The sequence below is a fragment of the Schistocerca serialis genome, chromosome 8, assembly GCF_023864345.2.
Source record: "Schistocerca serialis cubense isolate TAMUIC-IGC-003099 chromosome 8, iqSchSeri2.2, whole genome shotgun sequence".
Lineage (NCBI taxonomy): Eukaryota > Metazoa > Arthropoda > Insecta > Orthoptera > Acrididae > Schistocerca > Schistocerca serialis.
In genome coordinates, this window is record NC_064645.1 from 62,603,670 (window position 1) to 62,615,943 (window position 12,274).

A 12,274-nucleotide genomic window follows, 5' to 3' on the forward strand; every position below is an offset into this window, starting at 1 on the left:
ATCCTGGAAAAAATAACCACCAGTATGAGCATCGCAGAAGAACCTCAGATAAGACTGATCTCTGTAAAACGACCTACACAAGAGCAAGGACTAGGGAAGGAAATACAACTAGGGACCTGGAATATCAGAAGCCTATACCTGCGGCAGGAAAACGTGTAGTAAGGGAAGCAGATAAGTATCAAATAGACCTACTGGCTCTGCAAGAGACAAGATGGACAGAAACTGAAGCTACAGAAATGGAAAACCATGTCATATTCCATGGAACCTCAGAAGCAAACCAGTCACTGGGAACTGGTTTTGTAATGAAGACATCACTCTGTACCACACTCATTGATTTTAAATCAATCAAACCAAGAATCTCACTCCAATCGTAGACACAGGGAAATACAACTCACATATATAAATTGTCATGCCCCAAACGAAGAAAGTGATGAAATCGAAAAAGATATTTTCTATGAGGAATTAGAAACAGTTTTAGACAATGTACCAAGTGAACATTAAAAAATTATTCTTGGAGATTTTAATGCAAAAATAGGGAAAGAAGCAGCCTTCATGGAGACCATTGGAAAGCACAGTTTACATGATGTGAGCAGCGATAACGGCACTAGGCTGCTTAGCTTTGCACCATTGACCACCTAATTGTAGAGATGGAAATAAAGAAGTGGATACAAAATGTCAAACGGCAAGAGGTGCGGAATGTGGATCAGACCACTTCCTTGTCAGGCGATGGATGAAAACAATATGAAAAGCCAGGAAGTACAAAAGAATGTGAAGATTAACTCGATATGACCAGGAGAGTCTGATTGAAGATAATATAAGAAGAACTTTGAAGATAGCACTGACAAACCATTATGAGGCTTTGAATGAAGAGGAAGGAGATCTGTGGTAGATCAGAACTGGAAGGTAATTGCAGAGGCCATTAAAGAAATAGCCCAAGAAGTAATCCCAAAGCGAACTAATGGAAAAAGAGTGTGGTTCGATGAGGAGTGTGAGGAAGCTATCAGGGAGAGAGAATGGGCCAAACTACTGTGAATACAAAGTAATATGCAGGAAGTAGGGAAATCAAAGTTCAAAGAAATACAAAGGCAGACACAAGCCACATTGAGGAAAGCAATGAGAAAATATGTAAAAAGCAGCATGGAGGAAGCTCAACAAGACTTTCATGGAAATAGGTATAAAGAACTTTATAGAAAAGTGAAAAGTTTTAAAGGAGAGACATACCGTCATCACAAATTCCTAAAAGATGCCAATGGGAGAATGTAACAGAAGATAAAAAAATTGGGAGAAGATGGGTGGAATACTTCAGAGCATTACTAAACTCTGATGAACCAACTGAACTACTCAAGTTTGAAGATCCAGTAACAGTAGACCCAGAATATGCTCCACCCGCCATTGAAGAGATAAGGAACCAGATAAAAAACCTTAAGAATGGTTAAAGTCCAGGAGAGGATGGAATTCCCACTGAACTTCTCAAGGCTGGAGACAAAATCCTTTGTTTCAAAATCCACAAGCTACTCGAGCAAATTTGGCCAAAACATGAAATACTAGAGGAATGGAAGGCATCTATGATATGCCCCATATATAAAAAGAAAGACAAATCGGTATGTGACAACTATAGGGGCATGGCAATACTCAATACCTGTTATATGATCATCTCCAATTGCCTATTGGAATGAATAAAACCTCTAGCAACAGACATAACTGGAGAATAACAAGGAGGTTTTCAAGCAGAATGATCAACCATGGACCGGATTTTTTTCCTAAAACAGGTCTGTGAAAAAATGTACGAATACAAACGAGAGATACATATCATGTTTCTAGACTTCAAGAAGGCTTACGGCAGTATACACAGACATAGTCTGATTATAACTATGACATAGTTAGGTGTATGAAAGAAATTGGTCAAACTGGAAGAGGTATGCCTAAATGACACAAAACTTAAGGTTAAGGTAGGCAATAAAATGACAGAAAGCTTCCAAGTTGTAACAGGATTACGCCAAGGAGATGGGCTATCACCTGTCATTTTCAACCTGGCGCTTGAGAAGGTGATGTGGGATTTCAACAAGGAAAACTTTCAGAGCATTCAGATTGGCAATGAACACATTACATATCGGGACTATGCAGACGACATTGCGCTATTAGCATGCACATGAGAAGATTTGTAAAGAAGTAACCAGACCCTGGAGTTATTGGCAGCTAGGATCAGTCTACAAATTAGCTCTGAAAAGACTGAGTATATGACCATAGGAACAAAAATCCAAAACTCTCAAGATTTAATTGTGAACAACACCAGGTGTAAACATGTGAAAGAGTTCAAATACCTTGGATCAATTTTTACAGAAGTAGCATCAATTGAAGCAGAGATAAAAGCATGAGTGCAGGCAGCAAACAGATGCTATCACTCTCTAGACCCTATGTTAAAATGTAGAACTGTCTCTCAACAACTAAAGCTATGGTTGTATAAGACATTAATAATGCCAGTAGTACTTTATGGTTCTCAAACCTGGAGCACTCGAAAACAAGACCTTAATCAACTGCTTACATTTGAAAGGAAGATCCTCAGGAAAATATTTGGACTAGTCCAAGATCAGACTACTGGAGAACGAAGAAGACGCCATAACGTTGGATTAGAAGAGCTGTACAAGGAGCATAAGATCTTGGGAGTGATGGCAAGCAAAAGACTGCAATGGGCTGGACGTGTAGTTAGAATGGAGGCAGCAAGGTGGCCCAAAATCACAATAGGCTGGATCGCATCAGGCAACAGACCAGTGGGAAGACCAAGACAGAGGTGGATCAATGGCATGAGAGAGTCATGGAAAACTGGAGACAGAGATGGATGGAGAGCTCTAACTGTGGTGGCTTGCTGTCCACTGGGCCTATCCCGTGAATGAATGATGAATGATTAATATTGAAGTAGAATAATCCTATCACTACCCTGGACCTGTAGGCAGAGATACAAAAGGTACTTCATCATACTACAGCACTGATGGAAATTGCATTGGCCTTTTTTAACATGGTCACCTGCTAACTAATTTGTGTAAAGATGCTGATTCTTACCCACAGTAAGGAACAGATGGTTTCTTATGCTACTGAAAAGGCATGATATACAGTCAACTCATATTGTGGTGAGACCCCAGTGGTTGTCTGTACTTGCATGTCGTTGCAGCTAATTTTTGAAACTCAAATTGGTTTCCTAAAAAAATGGCGTGCAATAGAGGGTTAACACAGCACCTTTCAGTGGTAAACATGGGGGATGACTATGGATGTATTTTGGAAAATACCTAAACAAGAACAGGTATGGACAAATCCAGTCCCTCATGTGGACAAACTAAAACAACTCAGCCATTTACCATCAAATCTCAAGGAAAATTTGATTTGATTGACCTGATTTATGAAGAAGGGCAATTGCAATCCCATTCAATAACATATGCAAAGTGAACATGCATGACAGTGTTCTGCAAAATAGTAACAGTGGAAACAACCAAAATGTTGGCACCCATACCACCTGCATAATGACAATCACACAGGAGGTAACTATGGTAACTGGGGAAACCGAGGACACAAATGAGGTTTTAAAGGGAACCACAAGGATAATTACAACAGACCAGCATATACCGAACAGAGAGGTTTTGGGAACAGATTCAAAATGTAACTTCAGTGTGTGGTAATAACCAATACAATAATTGGCAAGGGCTGATCAGTGGTTGACTGCCAGGCAGTCCTCCTCCAGATATCCACAACCAGTGGAACAGTAATTATGCATTGGGTGGAGATCATGGTCAAAGAGAATTTAATTCACAAGCATGGCAAGACACAAATCAGCAAAGTTAAGAGTGAAGACAACACTGTGCATATAGTGGAGGTTACTAAAGATGAAGAGATTACAGCGCCCCCCCCCCTCCCCAACCTCCCCCCCCCCAACCCCCCCCCCCCCCCCTCCTGACTAATCTGGAAAAGTAAAACAGTTCACGATGGGCATCCATTCATACATCGAGGGGGCAGAGTACAATTAATTCCTAATTATTTTCTGACATATGATAAATAAGTGGATATCAAGTAGGGCTTGTGTCAGGAAAATTGGGACAATTTGGGAGAGAGCAGAAGGGAGTCTGTACAGACACTAATGAATGCCAGGATAGCTGATTTAGATATCTAAATTGCACTGGATGCAGGTACATTGACAGATGCAATCTAAAAAGGTTTATTTAATGTTACAAAAGTGAACACACATACTTCCTTTCCCTCTGCAGAATTGTCAGATCTTGACTGCAGTAGAGAACAAATCCAAAGGGGTGAAGCTTCAAGCATTAATACCCATTATTAGCAAAAAACTTCCTTTAAAATGCATTTTTCTGTTGGTAAAAGCTTGTAGTTAACTGTCTTATTAGTATGGATACCTTCTGATACTACAAGGTACACAGTCACATAGGGTGGGAAAGTGTTTCTCTATAATTAACGAACAAAGGCTACCAGTGTATTTCATCAGAACTAGTAAAATAGAAAACAAACCTCTGCCAAATACAGACATTAGAGTACAGTTGTCTTATTTGGATGTATTGTTCCACAATGTACAAAAGATGAATCGCTACACAAAAGAAGTATGGATCCAGAACTAGTACAAGCAAAGGTAAATGAATCAGTTTGTTTGTTGGAAGACGAGAAAGAGGAACTACAGGAATTAATACTTTGGTATGCACATGTACTTCAAACATGCCCAGTAGCCATAAAACATTACACCTATAAAATGGACATTTACCCATACATAACGTTCTGTCTTTCATCATATCCCATACCCTTACCCAGGAAGGAGGCAGTGAGGAAGGAAATGGGACGATAGATTGGGGTGTCATACAATGCACAAATTTGCCATCCTATTATAGCTATAGCCAAATCCAACAGTAGTGTCAGGTTTTTACTCAACGCAGGGAATATAAAGATCATTGTTCCTGTTAGGACATGTCCCAACAACTCAGCAAAACAATTACTACAGCTCCAGAAAAACCAATGCCTTATCATGCCTTTAAAGGAATCATATTAGCAGATAACATTCCATGAAGGCAGTAGGAAGTATCAGCCTTTGAACATGGAGGCAGAAGCTATGAATTTTGTGTCTTGCCTTTCAGATTAAATGTGAGCACAGGTGTCCTCATTTCCATGTTAGAATAAGTTTTAGGTCCAGAAGAACTTAATGAAGTCATTGTCTCTGTGGATGACTTGCTAATAGCAACACCTACCTGGGAAGAGCATTTATGATGTTTGGGACAGTAACTATACTGATTCTCAGATTGTGGTGTTACAGCAAATTTAAAGAATTTTGGATTTGAGAAGGAAGATATGAAATTCCTAGGATGCATCATATCACCCCAAGGTATTTTGCCAAATTTGGGGAAACTAAATGCAATCAGACATTTTCCCATGCCTCAGGACAAGAAACAACTCAAAGCTTATTTGGGCTTAGTGTCTATCTTTAGAAAATTTATTACTGAGCAGTTGCTGAACAGAGATGACCTGTTAAACTTGTTGAGAAAGAATAACCCATGAAAAAGGCCAAAACAATGTCAATCAAACTTTGAAAACGTCAAAGAAGCTCTACTCAATGCAAATATAAGGTGTACATAAAGTCCGGGAACACTTCCAGCCGGCCGCGGTGGTCTTGCGGTTCTAGGTGCGCAGTCCGGAACCGTGCGACTGCTACGGTCGCAGGTTCGAATCCTGCCTCGGGCATGGATGTGTGTGATGTCCTTAGGTTAGTTAGGTTTAAGTAGTTCTAAGTTCTAGGGGACTGATGACCACAGCAGTTGAGTCCCATAGTGTTCAGAGCCATTTGAACACTTCCATTTTTTTTTCTTTTTTTTGCTATGTATACCGCCACAGTGTAGTTTGGTGATTTGCCAATAGTCAGCACTAGTCGCAAAGAAGGTGAGTTCAGGTGTGGAGGGAGCTTTCTGTGTGCTGGAGTTCAACAAAAACATGTTGCCACAGTCGCTGATGCCTCAAATTCAATAGGTCTCTCCGTTCATCTTTCAGCAGGATGGTGCTCCACTCCATTTTCATTGTGAAGCTTGTGGGTACCTGAACATGAAGCTGCTACATTGATGGATCCGTCATGCTACAGATGGGGGAAATGGCCACCCTGATCACCAGATCTCACTGTGTGACTTTTTTCTATGGGACACATTAAATATCTGGTGTATGTACCACCTCTACCACGTGATGTAGCAGGGAGAGATGATACGGGAAGCAACTGACACAGTCGACGATGCCATGCTGGGACGGGTATGGCAAGAATTCAATTACCATATTGATGTCTGCCGAGTCACTCATATTGAATGTTTGTAAAAAAAAATTCAGAGTTTCTCTTTAAAATGCAATATGTATGCCATCTGTACAATGTTTAGTTCTTGGGCGATAAATATTTGAAAGTGTTCCTGGACTTTATGTAGACCCTGTATTTTTCATCACCCAGGCACGTCACAAGAGTTTTGTTTAACCACTAATGAGTCTTCACATGGTCTTGGGGCAAGTCTGTTCCAAATCACTGAGACAGATGGAACCAAACACCCAAGATAATTAGTTTTGCAAGCAGAACTGTTACTGAATGTGAGCTATAATATTCAGCAATGGAGGTCTCTCTCTCTAGTTTGGGTTTTTAAGAAATTCTAATTTTGTTTGTGGAAAAAACACACCAACGGATACTGCAACCACCAATTACTTTCTTTTCTCTTGACATGCAAATTGCTGCACAGAAAAATGGTCAGATGGTGTCTTTATTTGCAGGGATTCAGTTTAGAGATAGTATATGTCAAAGGTAAACAAAACACAATTGCTGTCACTTTGTCAAGGCTACCCAGGGGGTAAACGAATTTTTAGAACTCACTGAACAGAATTCCGAAAACTAAGTGAAGGAGATGATGACAATAACATAAGAAAAATTTATGTTATTTTTAAACAAGAACTGTTTCACCAACATACACCTAAGCATGAATGGTGGTGTGTATGTTTATGTGAAAAGGTTGTAGATTAGCTCATTCATTACATTGACGATATGTGGGGTTGTTACAGTGTTTCTAAACACACTGATAAGATAAACAAGTGCTGCTACTTCCCCAACATGCAGCGCCAAATTCTCCAAGTAATTCGAAAATGCATTACTTGTCAGAAGACCGAACACTCCAATGAATCAAAATTAATTGAACTGCATCCAGTAGTTCCATAAAACTTTTAGAATCAGTATCGTTGGATGCTGCCGGTCTTCATCGAAATTCAAAAGGGAGTTTGAAGTATTATTTCCCTTATGATGTTTTTCCCAAGTATGTTAAGTTGTATGAAGTGCGTTCAATGATCACCAGTTCTGTTATTAGAAGAATTGCAGACGACTATCTATCAAGAGTACAGAGGCCACAGATATCACATCTCCATCCTGAAGCAAGCCCCACAGGAAGGGTGTTTATGAGTTTGATAGATTTATGCACTGCTACACACCACAGAAACATACAAAATGGGTCAAGTTTATCTTGCCATTTCAGCAAATCATTTATAACTTGCCATATACTTCAACAGGCTTTAATGTGAATACTCTTCATGGGGATGCAACTGTCTGACATCTTCAGGTAGCCCGCATCTCGTGGTCGTGCGGTAGCGTTCTCGCTTCCCACGCCCGGGTTCCCGGGTTCGATTCCCGGCGGGGTCAGGGATTTTCTCTGCCTCGTGATGGCTGGGTGTTGTGTGCTGTCCTTAGGTTAGTTAGGTTTAAGTAGTTCTAAGTTCTAGGGTACTTATGACCACAGCAGTTGAGTCCCATAGTGCTCAGAGCCATTTGAACCATTTGAATCTTCAGGTAGTTGAAATGTTGTGAAAGTTGCACGCCATCTGGCAGCAAACCTGTTAATACTATTTACAACATATCCTCCAGGAAATCTTGAATAGTTACAACCGAATTAATGCTTGAGAAATGAGAACTCGACATGAGCGAAAAACCACTGGCTCAGTTACCTAAGGGAGGTATGTCACTTGGGGGGAAAATCCTCCGTGTCTTGATTAATCTAAGAGATAAGACTAGGCAGAGAAAAAAGTCTTATGACAAAAGAATCGGGTGCAGTGTATAATTCCATATAGGACAAATAGCATTGCTACAAATGCACCCAAGTCTACCGAGCATGGAAAACTTAATCACAGATAGCAACTATTATACACTGGCCCATTTGTAATTACGTAAGTCCCTCATCCAGTCCTCTTATAGACTACTTTACCCTATAAATGTAAAGGACAAGAACCTTTATCCACACAAGGATCTGAAGGAATTTGTACGCTGAATAGGTTTGACAGTCGGTTAAACCAACTCATGAAGTCATGAAGTGGTTATGCTTAGGAATAGTAAACATATTACATTATAAATTATGAAAGATGTTCACTTAGTTTTAGGATAAGTTCCTCTTTTGTAATTTACACACATCAAATAAAAAAGTTTAGCATCATTGCGGTTCCCAGAACTCTTGAAGATAGATATTGACTGGGTATTACATCACAGACACAGTCTCTTTCACTGTTCAGGGATGTCATTAAACCAGCCCAAAGATGTAAACAACAATGCATGAGCAGCACCTATTAAATGGAGGGAGTCCGACAGTCAATCAGTTGCAATCATTCCACCAGGAAGGAGGTACACAGCTCGTGTTGCCTGTAGTTCAACCATGCCTAAACAGTCAATACAGTGGTTCGATCGTGTCCGCATTGTTACTTTGTGCCAGGTAGGGCTCTCAACAAGGGAAGTGTCCAGGCATCTCAGAGCGAACCAAGTGATGTTGTTCGGACATGGAGGATATACAGAGAGACAGGGACTGTTGAATGACATGCCTTGCTCAGGTCGCCCAAGGCTACTACTGCAGTGGATGAGCACTACCTATGGATTATGGCTCGGAGGAACACTGACAGCAATGCCACCATGTTGAAAAATGCTTTTCGTGCTGCCACAGTGTGTTGTGTCATGACTCAAACTGTGCGCAATAGGCTGCATGATGCGCAACTTCACTCCCGATGTCCATTTTTGCAACCATGACACCATGCAGTGTGGTACAGATGGGCCCAAAAACATGTCGAATGGACCCCTCAGGATTGGCATCATGTTCTCTTCATCGATGAGTATAACATATGCCTTCAAACACACAATCCTTGGAGATGTGTTTGGAGGCAACCCAGTCAGGCTGAATGCTTTAGACACAAATTCCCACGAGTGCAGCAAGGTGGAGGTTCCCTGCTGTTTTGGGGTGGCATTATGTGGGGCAATTTACGCCACTGGTGCTCATGGAAGGCACAGAAATGGTTGTATGATACGTGAATGCCATCCTCCGACTGATAGTGCAACCGTATTGGCAGCATATTGGTGAGGCATTCGTCTTTGTGGATGACAGTTTACAGCCCCATCGTGCACATCTTGTGAATGACTACCTTCACGATAACAACATTACTCAACCAGAGTGGCTGGCATGTTATCCAGACATGAACCCTATCAAACATAGATTGAAAAGGGTTGTTTATGGATGACTTTATTTACAAACCACTATGAGGATCTCACCAAATCGCCATTCAGGAGTGAGACAATCTGGACCAACAGTGCCTTGATGAGCTAATGGATAGTATGCCACGATGAATACAGGCGTGCTATTAGGTATTAGAGGTCCAGTGTGTACAACAGTCTGGACCACCACCTCTGAAGGTCACACTCTATCATGGTACAACATGCATTGTGTGGTTTTCATGAGCAATAAAAAGGGCAGAAATGATGTTTATGTTGATCTCTGTTCCAATTTTCTGTACAGTTTCCAGAACTGTCATAATCGAGGTGCTACAAAACTTTTTTTGGTGTGTGTATATGTGTATAAACAGAAATGAGATAAGTTGTTTGTTATTTACAATTTTGTTTGCTGACAAAAGGATGTTGTGAAAATCAGTAACAAGCTGAATTTGATTGCCATGATGCTGAGTCTCAACTGCACACATACACCTTCCAACCACAAACTGATATATATGGTGGGGAGAAATAAATGATATAGCATTATGATGATATGCAATGCACAAATACTGTAGAAATATGCATCACAGGACAGTGACCTCAGCACACATACGAAGACAAAATGAATTCAACACGCTGCTCAATACGCCAGATGCTCAGCTAACATTAGTATTTGTATACCAAGTAGAATATACCCAAAAGCTTATGAATATAAATTGATTACTAAAATAAATACCAAGGTCTACATTATAAGAATAAAATTAATATAAGAAAAGAGAATTAAGATAAGGAAATTTACATGGAAGGAAAGAAGAAGAATAACAATGGGAAGAACTCTACACAATAGGCTAGTATTTACAATAAGTACACAAAAGTTTACGTTATGGCTATACATAAAATAAATTAAGCACTACAGTATAAGAAATTTGTATATACCATGAAAGAATGAATAATTCTTGGGATATGCTCACACTCTGAATAAGCTGTGTGAGGGGATAATGACATTGTGCCTCACCTAGAAAGATACCTACTAGTTTCATGTTCACTCATTGTATGAATATGGAAGAGATGGAAAAGTAAGTCAAAACAACAGACAGGCTTTTAATATTTGCTATCTCACAAAAAAAAAGAGTTGAATTCTGAGAATCAGTCAGCAAAATAATGAACTAAAACCATCTGCATACTGAATGGAAATATATATGTTATAAGTGTGATATGTTGGTTGGCCTTGGAGCAATTACATACTTAGTTTATAAGTTGATATTAAGTTTTTTGACAGGGAAAGATGCAAGGATGTGTCTCAGTAATGAGAAGAGACAGAATTTAGTTAGCTGATACCAAAAGAAACAGGCCACACCATGATATGAGTTATTATTTACATATAAATATGTGTTTTAATGGTGTGTGTGAATGTTAAGAAGTTGTAGTATAGAAAATGTTGTGAAATGAAGTTGAGGTCATGTCGAGGATAAAAAAGGTCAGTCTGTACATTGAAGAATACAAGTGACACATGTGAATGCCAACTGTAAGTGTTCAAGACACAATTACCCATGATCATCGCTTACCTGTATGTCCTTTCACGAATATTGCTTTTGACACAACTTCCGTAGCAAAATATTTACACATATTCATATTACAGTACATGGGGGCTGTATTCCATGGTGAAAAGTATAAATGAAGTACAATGAAGTATACTTATTATGGTACTTTTAAGCAAATGACATTAATAAACTTGTATGACACAAGGGTGTTAAAATTTTATCTATAGTACCCCAAGCATTGAGTAAATAGTTTTTTGTAAAACACAAAGAAGCGTTCACAGAGAATTTGCTCAAATATTGTATGATGTGTAAATAATGGATTTCAGCAGGAGATGCTTCTTTCCATTCCTTACCATAACTCCCTGTAGATTCATAGACCATCTCCTGGATTGCTTGTGTTGGAAACATGAGAATGAAGTTCTCTATTCATTTTTTTTAGCAATCTTGAATGATAAATGCTTGAATTAAATGAGATGATGGTGTTGGTATTAGTTCATGCATATCATCTGATTGCTTACATGTATATTGTTTTTTCAGTCTTGACATGTAACATGTTTTGCAAATCGTGTAAACAAAGATTATGTCATGAGTTTAAAAGTCAAAGGGAGTACTAGCTCACCATAACAGTTGTAGACATAAATGATTAATCAGTGATGAGAATATGAAACAACTTGTCACTGAAATGTTGCCTTATGAATTTTGAAGGTGAAAACAACTTCTTATATGTTATTCGTATCTATTTAAATATTGTTATGCAAACATGGTAAATAATGCAACAAATTTATGTGTAAACTTGTAAATAAGTGAAATATATTAAACCTCACATGCCAGCCAATGTAAAAATGATATTTGTGTGTAGTCAGATGGAGCAAATTTATGTCACGTTTTAATCTCTTTATGTAAGACACATAAAATGTTATGCACATGTACAAAGAGATGTAAGGAGATCTGTATATGAAACTTTTTGTAAATTTCATGTAAATTAATTGTAATATAAATAAAGCTGACAAGTGCAGGAGATAAATAAGATATAAACTTGGTCACAACTAAACGGATTTGATCCCCATAAAGGCCAAAATGTAGTTTAAATGGTACTTTCAAATGAAATTTGACTATTTATGTTATGCACGTTTGTAAAATGCACTGGATAAATGTCTCATCTGTTCCGTTTCTGGCAAGACTGCATAAAATTCTGCTTCAAAGACAGTAAATTCTTGAGGCAGTA